General features: G+C 45.0%; 1 protein-coding gene across 1 annotated transcript in view; it reads right to left on the bottom strand.

Moving 5' to 3' along the window:
- Positions 1–13,983, bottom strand: part of ALDH2 (aldehyde dehydrogenase 2 family member) — a 186,333-nt gene that overhangs the window by 101,553 nt on the left and 70,797 nt on the right. The window lies entirely within an intron of this gene.

Genomic DNA, 13,983 nt, shown 5'->3' with positions numbered 1-13,983 from the left:
CCATTGAAAGGGGTACATCAAAAAGCTATTCATCCCTAGGAATATCATCAGCATCCAAGGTCACAGACTTCTATTATCATCAGCTGTCGTTAGAAAGAACGCTGGCTTTGCAATTATTATTAAGAGAGCAAAGTGCCTTGAGTTCAAGCGCTGATCTTCCATCATTGACAATGACTTACTCCAAATCCAATGTTGGCAGATTTTTCAATAAATATCTGGTGCTACTGGCTATGAAATCATATCTTAAACCAACTTTAGATCAACCTGCGTGCCCATTATACCACACAAACAGTGCTTGAATGCATCACACACAGAATGCGGAGACTGAACATAAAGTTACATAATGTTATTACTAGTAAAATTTGAAAATAAGTCCCTGGCATGTCCATTAATGCTATTGTGTCTCAGGCAGCATCTTCGGTCTTGCTTACAGACAGATTTTAGCTGTTTGCCTACTGTATCTAATATCAATACACAGTGGGCTAATTGCTTATCATTTGTTTTCCTTATCAATCTTATTTGCATGCTTCTTATTTGATGGCTTATCTTCGACTTTTGTGTTTGTCCCTTCCCTAGAGCATAGCTTCTTTACAATCTTTTTGATTGCATAACTTGTATCCTTCCACGGGTCACATCAGGGAACTGCTGTTTTCTTGGAGCACTCCATGGGTTTGCGTGCGTTTTATTATCCTCCTACCCATCTGCTGCTTCTTTCCTTAAATACCACCCCAATGGTCTCCATGTTGGTCCCTAACCCTACCAGTCCGACTTTAAAAGCACTGCAATAGCTATGTTTTGCATAGACTTCACTAAAGAGCAGACTGTATTGGGGTTTGTTACATCTCCTCATTCCACATGTGGCATGAAAGCCCAGCCCTTGGAAGGAAAAAAAGAAATTTAAAAATGCTGCACATTTTGGGGGGTGGGAAACTGCACTTGCACAACCAGAATTTGAGGAAGATGGACTGAATATGACTGTTGGAAGAGGGTCCAGAGGATCTTCTTCCGAAAGTCCATATATCTGTTAACAGAGCTGCTGCAGAGTACAAAATTGCCAGAGGATTCATTACATTGCCCAGTTTTAATGTGTTACCCCCAACACAATCTGAAAAAGCAATAAGAGAATGTAAGGCCAGATCACCGGTGGACCCCTATCCTCCTAGGGTGTTGGAGAAGGCCACTGAGGTCTTTAACCAAGTGATAAATGTCTGTTTAATAATCCCTTGATTGCAGCAACAGTGCCATCACTCTAGAAAAACGACATTATTTAAACAAAGTCTGCTAATGTAGTGGTATTAGCCTATTTTCGATCCAGTTTCCTACTACCAGCCTTATCCAAGATGTTGGCAAACTGGGCAATTCCCAGTTGTCTGATTATTTAGAAACAGGAGGACTGCAAGATCACTTGCAGTCAGGCTTTAGGCCGAAATTCAGTTCTGAATCGGCCTTTTTAGAAGTCTGTGTACTTTTAGGTCTCCTTTGATAGTGGTGCAAATGCTGCCCTTATTCTATTAGATTAAGCTGCAGCATTTCATACCGTATACCACTCCCTTCTGCTTCAAAGGCTGACAGAGGTTGGAGTAAGTGGCCAAGTGTTGAAATGAGTGCAATATTTTCTACTGGATAGACACCAATCGTTTGTGATGTGCTAGGACCCCTCAGAGAACAAAGAGCCTCAGTATGATGTCCATCGGGTCTCCTTCCAGAGTCTGCGGTGTTTTTAATGTCTATATGGCACCTGAATTCAAACAACAACGAACGAACTTGCCAATACTTTGATCGGCCACAAGTGAAGAACTCAATGTGACCCAGAAACCTCAGTTTCAATATTATTATATTAATAGATTTTTCTTATTTCTTTTTTGCTCCAACTACAAGGTTTTTTTCAAATTTTTCATGACACCACAACCACAATTCAAGAAACACTTATGATACAATATCACAAATTTTGAATGAAAATCCCAGTTAAACAAAACTTTTCAAAAACATAACATTTTTGGACATATAATCCAAGACAAGACATTTAACACATACAAAACCACGTGACAAAGAATTTGTTTGGAATACACTTATCCTTATCAACAAGTGGATTTCTTCTCTCGTTCAGAATCACGGAGGTTCCTCAGAGATTAGAGGAGGTCAAGAAATAAATGTATTTCCTTCTCAGATAAGTCTTCTTCCTCTGGAGGAGAAACAGATAATAGTGAAGGACGTTTTAACATCAATCAATCATTGGGGAAACAATCAACAACCGGGAGTGCCTTTTTTTTAGGCAGAGGTAAACCGAGGCCACGTTGAAAGAACAATACTACACACTAACCGTGTGAGATGACGGACAGGCGGCAGTACTACAAAACCTAGCTCCGTCCCCCATTTAAAACTTATCTAACCGACCTCGAACTGCAGCAGAGGATAGCATTTTAAGGAAAGGGTTGTCTTTCGTTCCGGCAAAAAAACTGATTTTGTAAAAAATGAGATCTGAAGTAACTGAATTTTGTCAGAAGATTCGGTTAAAAACAATTTTCAGAAAATATAATTCCTATAAACGCAGAGGTCACTGGACATAGAAATTAGTCAACAATTTCTCCTCCTAGTAAAATACCAAATGAAGTGATCACGTTTGAGAGGACAGTGCTTTCGGCCATTACGAACATGGAAAGGAAGAAAAAGAAAAAAAAAAAAAAGCACAAAAAGGTGATCGTCAGATGAAAGAATGATCTGTCTAATTATAAAACAAGCGAAAAACGGGGGCTCCATTGTGGTTTGGAGCACCCCTGAATATATTTCAGAAGTTGAAAAACAATTGAGCAACGGAGAATGTCACCGCAAAATCAGCAGAGATACGACGGCGGAAATACAATACAAAATGAAGTATTGGCAATCCTAAAAGATGCACATGACCAAGGAATTGTGGGACAAAAAGAGTTTGAGTTTCTGCATAAGAAACATCCAAGAATTCCATTATTGTATATTCTCATAAAGGTGAAACCCATCCACCAGGGAGACCAATTGTGTCAGGGTGCGAGTCTGTAATGGAACTAATATCCAAGTCATAGACTACTTTTTTAAACCGTTTTTAGAAGAGGTTCTTTCATATCTTCGTGATACAACAGACTTTAAACAAGATTGAATCATTGGATTTTGAGACAGGAGCGAACATGTTAGTTACATTAGACGTGGTGTCATTGTACACTCAGATACCACAAGAGGTCGGTTATCAGCAATTAAGACCTTTTTGGAAGAAAGATCAAAACCAGCTACGGTCCCAACTGAATTTATTATGCGTTTGGCGAACTTTGCCCTTCGAACAAACTACTTCAAATTTGGTGAGGACTTATTTTCAGATAAAAGTGACAGCAATGGGTTGTCCCTTTGCTCCTTAGCTGGCTTTGTTGTATATGGTTAAAGTCAAACAGAAATACATCCACAACTCATTCGGAGAATATATCTCAAATTGGGTCCGCTATGTGGACAACATTTTCATGGTATGGACTGGAAACCGATTACTTGCTTCATTTTCATGGATGGCTTAATGCAAGGACAGCCAACATCTAATTTAGTCTTAATTACAATTCTTAAAGAATGACTTTTTTGGACGCTGAAGTATATGTTTGACGGAAGTTTGGTCACTACGTTACACAAAAAGCCAACCGACAGGAATAGGGCCCTTCATAATACCAGCCACCATCCCAGAAACTTAAGCGATAATTTACCCTATGGTCAATTTTTAAGGATCAAAAGAAACTGTTCTCACAAAAATGAATACGCCACTCATGCTAACTTTTTGATCGACAGATTGAAATACAGAGTGTATCCAAGAAAACTGTTAAAGAATGCCATGAAGAGGGCATGGTGGACACCACGGGAAACCCTCTTAGATGAGTGAGAAAGAAGCCAGTATTAGATTAAACAGTCTGTGTACCACAGTCTGTGTACCACATTCTGTCCAAACCCGAACCTCCTGAAGAGAGTAATCCACCAAAACTGGCATCTGAGAAAATCTGGACCCGGAAAGCAGTATAGCGAATAAAATAGTCTGTACTGCATTATCTAAAGTTTAAACAAAGAATACATTTCACAAACAACTATGTTTACCACCAGTCACAGGACACCACAAGTTTGTTGTGATCAAACGATTGAAGGTACATTGTTTTCACATAAGAATGTTAACTGGAAACACCACACGTTCATCAACTGTAAAACAAAGAACATAGTCTATGGGATCTTGTGTCCTTGTCCCAAACTCTATATTGGGAAAACTAATCAAGAGGTACGCCACAGGATCACACAACATAAATCTAGGGTCCGGACAAAAGGTGCAGACCGCCCCTTTAGTAAACCATTGGACGAACCACAATCATTCAGAAAAAGATCCCTCTTGGACTGTAATATCTAAGATAGCCCAAGACCCCGAGGGGGTGACTTGGACCGCAGACTTATTCAAAGAGAAGCCATGTTAATAGTTACATTTAACACAGCAGTTGATAGTTCATTGAGTCTATCGGAAAAGCATAAATTATAGAGATGTTGCTAAAACTAAGACTTCCTCAATTTAAGTTCACATTTTCACTGCCTATTTTTTCAAACCATAGAGCCTGCACAGGCAGCTCGACAAATAGCGCTAAATAGATTAGTTCTATTGCAAAGGCAGTCAATTCTAGCATAAAGAACCTCTGGTTCCTGAGGAAATTCATTTCATTTTGGGTGTCAGAACAATTTTTAGAATAAAAAAAAAAACTCGACAGAGTCCATACTTTTTCTGGTGGACACCATATTCCAATTTTGTAATAAGGTCCCGGTAATTTCTAAACGTAAAATAGTACCATATTGCAACAGGTTCGATTGAATTCATATTCATCTCACCAACACTATAAAAGAATCCATTTGGACTAGATCCCAAATATTTTTTACTCAAATAAGTCAATACCACAAGACTTCGGCTTCGTGTGAATCCTGTGGGTATTGCAAGCACGAGAAACAGCAGGATAAAGTAAAAAAAACTACAACTCCCAGAAATCAATGAGTCACGCCCATTGACGTGGGTCATGCGACCTCAATAGCAAGATAACTCGGACAGCTAACATAGTACGCGAACAGACAGCTGCAATCACGATCGCCGGGTGGAAAGGAAGGACGCCGCAAAAGGTGGAACAGCGGAGACGGAGGTAACTATTTTTGTCAGGGGGCGTTTATTAGTAATGGTATCAGTACAACAGAGAAACTCTAGGTGGTCTGATGGGAGTGCTGACATTAAACGATTGAAACAATGTGAAATAAGGGTTGCATAGCGCACAAGATGAAAAAATGGCGGGATTTAATGACTGATATAAGCAATGGAATCTGGACGATTACAAAACAGGAAACTGTAAGGCATTTGCGACACTTAAGAGCTGTTTTTTCATTAAAGCTCCACGAAGGAAGATCTTTGGGGCCATGTGATCATTACATGAAAGAGGGACTAACACCACAGATGGTATTTATCTATTAAGCACAAATGAGCCAGTTTGTTTTAATCTCACATTTATATCTTTCCCCGTGTAGATGCGCATGTCGAACAAACACGGCGGTATCCACCGGTTTTAAAGTGTTAAACGAGGTATGTGATCTTTGAAAACAATTCGGATGACCTTGCATTCAATGATAAGCTAGGCACAGCTTCCCCAACCAATGGGATTCTCTTTTCTTAAAGATACTGGTCCAAGACCCATCATCTTAATCGACTTCTTGAAGGAATGGTTATCTTGTAAGTTACATGTAAGTCAACACACAGCAATAGGATTTTCTTTTTTTATAAAGAACAAACTAAGGACTGACTTTCTTTTGGTTTTCTGCTCCTCTTTTTTCTGTTTTAAGATTTTGGTAATTGATTGAATAGAATATGGAAAAGATTCTCCGATTTGCTACGGAACAGAGGAAATCGGCTGATCAAACTAGGTAATTTCTCTTCTGTTAGAGATTATGAGATTGGTGTTGAAACTGGCTCAAAAATATGGTGTCCATGAGTTCTTGAAAGGGACCTAATAATTACGGTAGCAACAGGAGCTTAATTCTCCTTTCTTCTTAGTTTTCTGGTCCTGAAGAGAACCCCTGAGATGTAAGATTCGAAACATGTAAACCGTATTTTTTTCAAACAAGTAACACAAGAAGTGATCATCCTGAACGGTTTTCAAAGATTGATATAAAAACAAATGTAAACTTTTAAACAGTTTAAGGATTTTTGTAAAAATTTCACTGTTTGACCAGCCCGAAACATAAGGTTATAAAACTGAATAATGTCATATTTGTCTGGGCTTGTATGTCATGTGATTCGTAGGTGTTAAATGTCTAGTCTTGGTCTGCATTATATGTCATATAATGTTTTTCAAAAAGGTTTTATTAAACTGTGGGATTTTCATTCCACATTTGTGATATTGTATCATAAGTGTTTCTTGGATTGTGGTGTCTTGTAATATTTAAAAACAACTGTATAATTGAAGAAAAAAAAAATATTTTATAAACAGAATAAAAGAATATCGAAACAGAGGTTTCTGGGTCACATTGAGTTCTTCACTTGAGCCCCATCAAAGAATTGGATTAGAGAATGATCAGTATTGGCAAGTTGGTTGTTTGAATATTGGGCTCAGCCTTACTGATAAGAGCCAGAACCCGTGGTTGTTAAGAGATATATGGCACCTGTAGCAGCGCTGAGCAAATCTTTTGGGATTTAAGCAGTAACCTATGCAGTTGACACTCAGCTCAACCCATTGTAGGACAGAGCTATATCGAGTTTGTCAAAAGCAACTTTAAAGAGCTGCTAACAGGTCATTCAATGGATGCAACAGAGTTACTTGAAATGTAACTCCATAAAGAAAGGATATGCTAGCTCGGAATAAAGTGAATAAATTTACTTCCAATGAATGCTGGCAATTGGTTTTCCAACTTCCCTCTCTTCCCCCCAGCCCACCCCCCCCACCCACACCCGGCAACTGAGGTTAAAAAAAAATAAAAACTAACTAGTGGGCTAAATTTGAAAACAAGTTGTCTATTCACCAGCACATTCTTAGCAATACTGGCACCTGTTTTGTTCTTTTACAGACCAACATTTTTTTTTAGATCTCACCTCTGGAGCACATAAAATAGTCATGCATGCTTTAATCACCTTGCGTATTGATTATGCCAACAGTCTCTCATTCTCCGTAAAATTCTCATTAATAAACTCCAGGAATTGGAGATCGCTGCAGCACATATGATTTTAAAGCTGCCAAGTTGTTCAACAATATAAATTCATCTTGAAGAGATACACTGGCTGCCTGTACAAAAACGTATTCATTTTAAATATTTGAACCTGGTACACCGCCTACACCAAGCTACTGGTCCAAAATACAAGAGACAGATTTCAGCATTATATTCTGGCTAGAAACCTGAAATCAAGTAGAGCAAGGCTGCTACAGCTGCCCATCTTCAGACTGAGAAAATGGAAGGCAAAGCCTTTTCATATTAAGCAGCGAAACTATGGAATAATATTCCGTTAATTGCGGGAGGTGGATGATGAATCTCAATTAGGGAGAAGGCTAAAAACTAGGTTGTTTTCCGCTCATTAGTTTTGGTGTTGAATGCATAATGGTTCCTGCTCTGTTGGCTTAGCGGCAGGACGCCTGTTTGGGCAGCTGTACGTGCTCTATATGAATCCTATCATTCATGTCATTTGAAAAATAAATTAAGCTTTGGCAAGTGATTTCCTTTAAATTGTATTATTTCTTGATTTACGCCTTAAACAGATAATAGATATGCAAAAAGCAGGGAAGCTAGCTATAAAACAATTTAAGTGTGGGGCTAGGTTACAAAGAAAAAGGCAGGTAATTAGATACAAGAGTACAATCATCAGAATTGGGTCTCATTCTTTGTGTTTGATTGGGCATCCCCTTGCCTGCTAGATTATCTCTTCTGTTCAATCACAGTAGTCCATACCCCTCAACCACTGTGTAAGGAGGGAAGAGTCTTTGCGATGTCAAGTTTAGAATTCCATGCCCAACTAAGACTCGTGATGGATCCATTCACTCAAAGATGCCCAGGACACCCACTCTAGATACAAGTTCCACAGGACATTGGAAAACCTTGGAGCCTGCTTTATTAACCTGTTGCTAATAGACCAGGGTTATAGGTTATGTCCAGATCAGGTGAAAGAATCCCTCTAGCTTCTGGTGACATCCGACAGGTTGGGGAGTGTCAGATGCTCCAGGCAGGTCACAGCACAACAACACCTGTTGTGCCAGTGTTCCTGTGCTTGCCGCTGCCCCTCCTGACGAGAGTTCGAGGCCCTTCTCCACCTGCAGGCTACCACGTGCGCCTCATCCCTGGTGACCCAGTGGTGGGCAGTAGGTTCGGTTTACTCGCACTGCCCTTTTTCGGTCTGCCTCTGTTGCGTTCCTGCATGTTAATTATTGTATCTGTGATATTCTTCTGGTTCTCCCGTATTGTACTGGTTTTGTGCCCTTCTGCCTGTTGCCCGCCCGTTCTGCTTCCCGTTCCCGCCGCTGCTGCTGCATCCCCTGTGGCCTGGCTCGCCCATTTGTCCCGCTCCCAGCTGCTCCTTCCTCCCACCTCCCCTTCTTATGGCGGCCGCAGCGTGATGAGGAGAGTGACCCTGACCCTGCTCCAGGGAGGTCGCTCCCCACACCACATAGCATCACCTGTTGTGCCCGTGTTCTGTGCTCGCCGCTGCCGCTCTGGACGCGAGTTCGAGGCTCTCCTCCACCCGCAGGCTACCACCTGCACCCCATCCCTGGTGACCCAGTGGTGGGCAGTAGGTTCTGTATACTCGCACTGCCCTTTTTCCTGTCTGCCTCCGTTACGTTCCTGCATTTTAGTTAGTTCTTGCATCTCTGTGATGTTGTTTTGTTTCTCCCTTATTGTACTGGTTTTGTGCCCTGCTGCCTGTTCCCCCGCTGTTCTGTTCTGTCCCGTTCCGTTCCGTTCCGTTCCGTTCCCGCCGCTGCATCCCCTGCAGCCCAGTTCGCCCATTCGGCCTGCTCCCCGCAGTTCCTCCCTCCCACCTCCCCTTCTTATGACGGCCGCACTTCGACGCGCCATAGGCAAGCCAGTCTGCGCCAGTGATCCCCTGGACTGCGCCCGATCCCCTGGCCCCCGCGAACGCCACGACTCCGGACACCGATACGACGCCAGTACCCTCCATGCTCTCAACGTCAGCCAATCACACACCTGCGTCTGGGCCACCCCGAAGCGCACCCAAGGACCATTCTCCTGCTGGAACTGCACCTACACCAGCCTCCAAACCACCAAAACGTCCACCGGGGTAGAAAGCAACAACATCCAGTGCATTCTACTCAACACCCGCTCCGCCCACAAGCACGCCATTGAACTCTGGGACCTACTCAACTCCTCCTCCCCGGACGTCGCCTTCCTGACGGAAGGCTGGATGAACCCCTCCTCGGAACCGGACATAACCATAGCCGTCCCCGATTGCTACAAGATCACCCGCAGGGACCACACCAATGGAACAGGCGGAGGAATCGCCATAGTCTGTAGAAACACCCTCAGAATCTCGACCAGCACAGACGACACCCTCAGCGCTGCCAAACACCTTCACTTCCAGATCCACACCGACCCCAGCACCACCCTAATCTGCAGACTCGTCGACTTAGTCAGCATGCACGCCCTTGCATCCATGGACTACATTCTCCTTGGAGACCTGAACTTCCACCTTGAGAACACCAACGACAGCAACTCTACCACCCTGCTCCACAACCTCCAACTCAAACAGCTCATCACGACTCCCACTCTCCGCCGGACACACGCTTGACCCCATCTTCTCCACCTGCAACCACGTCACCTTCAGCCACACCACCGAACTCCACTGGATCGACCACCTCTGCGTCCACTTCACCTATGAGAAGCCCACCACGCACCACCGCACACAACAGAACCCCCGGCTTCAGCTGGAGCAAAGTCACAGAAGACCAGCTACTCACCCTCGCCCGAGACCAACCAACTGACACCACTGACTCCGCTGCCCACAACCTCAGGCAATGGATCGACGACTGGGCCAACTTTACTTTGTGGATTTATTGAGCGCATACGAATCATCCCCAAAGGGATCTCTCGGTGCTGTGCGAAGAGGGAGATAGTGAGGATGTATATCTAAAAGAGCAAGGTCTTTAATAGTCTCTTAAACACTCTCGCCCCGATCAAGAATCCCTCGAACAGATGCACCGACAGAAAAGTAATCTGGTTCACCGCCGACCTCCAGGCCTGCCGTAGGCTTGAGAAGTGGCATCACGAACAGACTCCAGACAGCAACGCAGCCTTCAAGAGTGCCAACACCAATGCATCCAAACCGCCAAAAGCTCCTCCTTCAAAGAGCGCATCGACAACAATGCACACAACAGCAAAGAGCTCTTAAACATCGTGAAGGAACTCTCCAACCCAAGCTCCAACTCCAACGACATCCCGCCATCGCAAGACCTCTGCGACTCCCTAGCCACCTTCTTCCAAAGCAAGATCGCAGACATCCACGATACCTTCAACAAGCAGGCCCCCCCGACAGACGCCGACACCTCAGACTCACTGCACAGCCACATTAACCTCCTGCCTTCGTGGACCCATGTCGACGAAGACACCATCAAAATCATGAACACCATCAAAATCAAGAACACCATCAAAATCAAGAACACCATCAAAATCAAGAACACCATCCACTCCGGCTCACCATCCGACCCCTGCCCGCACCACATCTTCAACAAAGCAAGCTCCACCATCGCACCCCACCTCCGCAAGGTCAAACAGCTCCTTCGAGACCGCCACCTTCCCAGAGAGCTGGAAGCACACCGAGATCAATGCTTTACTCAAGAAACCCAAGGCGGAGCCCAAGGACCTCAAGAACTTCCGGCCCATCTCCCTACTTCCGTTCCAAGCGAAAGTCATAGACAAGATTGTCAACAAGCAACTGACCTTCCTCGAACAGAACATCCTGGACCCATTCCAATCCATATGCCGCAGCAACCACAGCACCGAAACGGTCCTCATCGCCGCAACGGGCGACATCAAGGCCATGCTGGACAACGGAGAAACCGCTGACCTAATCCTCCTGGACCTTTCGGCCGCCTTCGACACAGTCTGCCACCAAACCCTTCACACACCTCCACATCACAGGGATCCGCGACAAAGTCCTAGACTGGACCACCTCCTTTCTCACCGGCAGAACCCAGAGTGTCCGCCTCTCCCCATTCCGCTCTAAAGACACCAAGATCATCTGCGGCGTACCTCAAGGCTCGTCCCTCAGCCAGACACTCTTCAACGTCTACATTGCACCGCTAGCCAACATCATCCGATCACACGACCTCAACATCATCTCATGTGCCCACGACACCCAGCTGATGCTCTCCCTCACCAAGGGCCCTACCACCGCCAAATCCAACCTCCACGAAGGAATGAAGGCCATCGCCGATTGGATGATGAATAGCAGCCTGAAACTGAACTCAGACAAGGTCCTCATCATCGGATCCATCACCTCCCCCTGAGATGACTCATGGTGGCTAGCCGCACTGGGAGCTGCCCACTGACCACGCACGCAACCTGGGGGTCATTCTGGACTCAGCGTTGTCAATGACCCAGCAAGTAAACACTGTCTCCTCCTCCTGCTTCAACACCTTTCTTATGCTCCGCAAGATCTACAGATGTATCCGCACCGATACCAGAAGGACAGTCACCCATGCCCTGATCATCAGCAGGCTTGACTGCGGCCACGCTCTATGCAGGAACCTGAGCCAAACTCAAGAAACGACTACAATGCATACAGAATGCCTCTGCACGCCTCATCCTGGACACCCCCCGCCACAGCCACATCACAGCCAACCTGAAAGACCTGCACTGGCTCCCCGTCAATAAGTGGATCTCCTTCAAGCTCCTCACCCATGCTCACAAAGCGCTCCACAACACCAGACCAGCGTACCTCAACGAACGACTCACTTTCTACACCCGGAACAGCCAGCTTCGCTCCGCCGACATCACCCTCCCTACCATCCCCCGCATCAGACGAGCGACCGCAGGCGTCCGATCATTCTCCCACCTCGCCACTAAGACCTCGAACACCCTCCCTATCCGCATGCGACAGACCCAGGACCAACTGACCTTCAGGAAACCACAAGACCTGACTGTTCGAGCAGTAACAGCACCACACACCGCGCCTTGAGACCCTCAGGGGTGAGTTGTGCGCTCTACAAATGTACTGATTGATTCGTATATTTTCCAGAGCTTCCATGGGGCGTCTTAAGTTTGATGCAGGAAACCAAATTGGATTAAGCACAAACAGGCTGAAACTTTGTTGCTTTGTGGTATCATCTTGGCTATCCTCCAAGCCTCCTCCTCTAGCTTCCCAAATGGTCCTCCCAGGAAGCCTGCAGGTGCGCAAGATGGTCCAGTGCAGTGACTATCAGGTAGTGTTAGACACAAGATATACCTTGTTAGCCTAAAGGGCCAATCGCTACTTTTGCTCCATGTGACTGAATTCCTTTGACGATGGTCAGTTTGTTTGACAGCGTTTTATATCATACCAGAACTGTACATAGCGCAAAAATTGGGAAGTGTGAAGTCAGAACTCATATGTCAGCACATCAAAAGAGTAAATTTGGCAACTTCCCCAAACATACCCCAGAACAGCGATTCTGATAAGGTCCCAGGCTTGAAAGCCTCACAGTTCAGCTGTCTAACCAGGGCTGGTTCTAGGGTGGTGCGACCGGTACCACCGCACCAGGGCTGACTCTTACAGGGGGCTTCCCCGTTTGGAAGTATTTTATGGCTTTAAAAGCACCAGCTGCATTGCTGGCCTCTGCAATTTTCAAACAAAAATAAATTGTCAAGATAACTCGGGGATTAATGTTCTTCCTTGCGAACAAAGGAGTTTGTCAAGTGGAAGTTTTAACTCATTTTATGGTAGCACAGAGGGTTAATTTGCCTGCTGCAAAGAATGTGTACCATGCAGATCACAAAGTGCATATAGGTTAAAAAGATCAGTGATTTTGTCAGAGATCCTTTTCTTACTAGCAGTTTAGATGTAAAAATCCTAACATGGAACAATGAGCAATAACTGTCAAAGAGCTGCATGCAAACTTTAAGGTATAGTTTGGAGCATTATGATGTCTTCCTCCGTCTTTCATTCTTAATGTTTTAAAAAGGGTACATTTCGGTTATAAAAAATCCTTATTATTAAAAAGGTCACCAACAACCATGGGGCTACGTTTAAAATTGTTAGTTTGTGCTTCTCAAGAATAAGCCTTCTTAAACTATACTATATGAATGACGTGTGACTCGCCTTTTAGTCTTCTGGCTTATGTAACATGTCCTATACACTGATTTACACACATGATTGATTCTCTAGTGCAATGTGTGTGTGATGTAAAGTGCTCCGACACCCTACACTGGTATAGGTGGCACTATATAAATAATGAAATACACCTCAGAGAGAGTGGTTATGGAGACTTGAAAGGCACTGTACTGAGTGGTCGCTCCCCAGTGTCCTGCTGTGTCACTGGTATCGTTGCTGCTGCTTTGCTTATTCTTTCTGCCATATATTGCTAGCGCTGTCTGCCTGGTTGACGCTGTATTTAATCTGCACTTTACATTGGTGAAATCGCCGCTTTTCCTGCTTGTGCGCATCTCCACTGTGCTCCCCCCTCCGCCTCCATTTTGCCTGATTGTTGTTTTGGTCATCTGTAGCCCGCCCCGCCTCCCAGCTGAGACGCCCTCGCCCCTCCCCTTCCACCATCCATATATGACAGTAGCTCCCGCGCGAAGCGTTCACGCGCAGCGACCGCGCCAAAGGTAAGCCTGTCTACGTCCGTCCGCGCCTGGACCGCGCCCAGCGCCAGACCCCCTGCCCCTCGCTCTGCCCAGCCCCCCCGCACTACCTACGCTGCCGCCACCCTCCTAGCCCTTAACCCCGGTCGTGCCCCCAACTGCGTCCAAGCCGCTCCTGGACGCACCCATGGA

The sequence above is a fragment of the Lissotriton vulgaris genome, chromosome 11, assembly GCF_964263255.1.
Source record: "Lissotriton vulgaris chromosome 11, aLisVul1.2, whole genome shotgun sequence".
Lineage (NCBI taxonomy): Eukaryota > Metazoa > Chordata > Amphibia > Caudata > Salamandridae > Lissotriton > Lissotriton vulgaris.
This window is presented reverse-complemented; position numbering and strand designations above follow the sequence as displayed.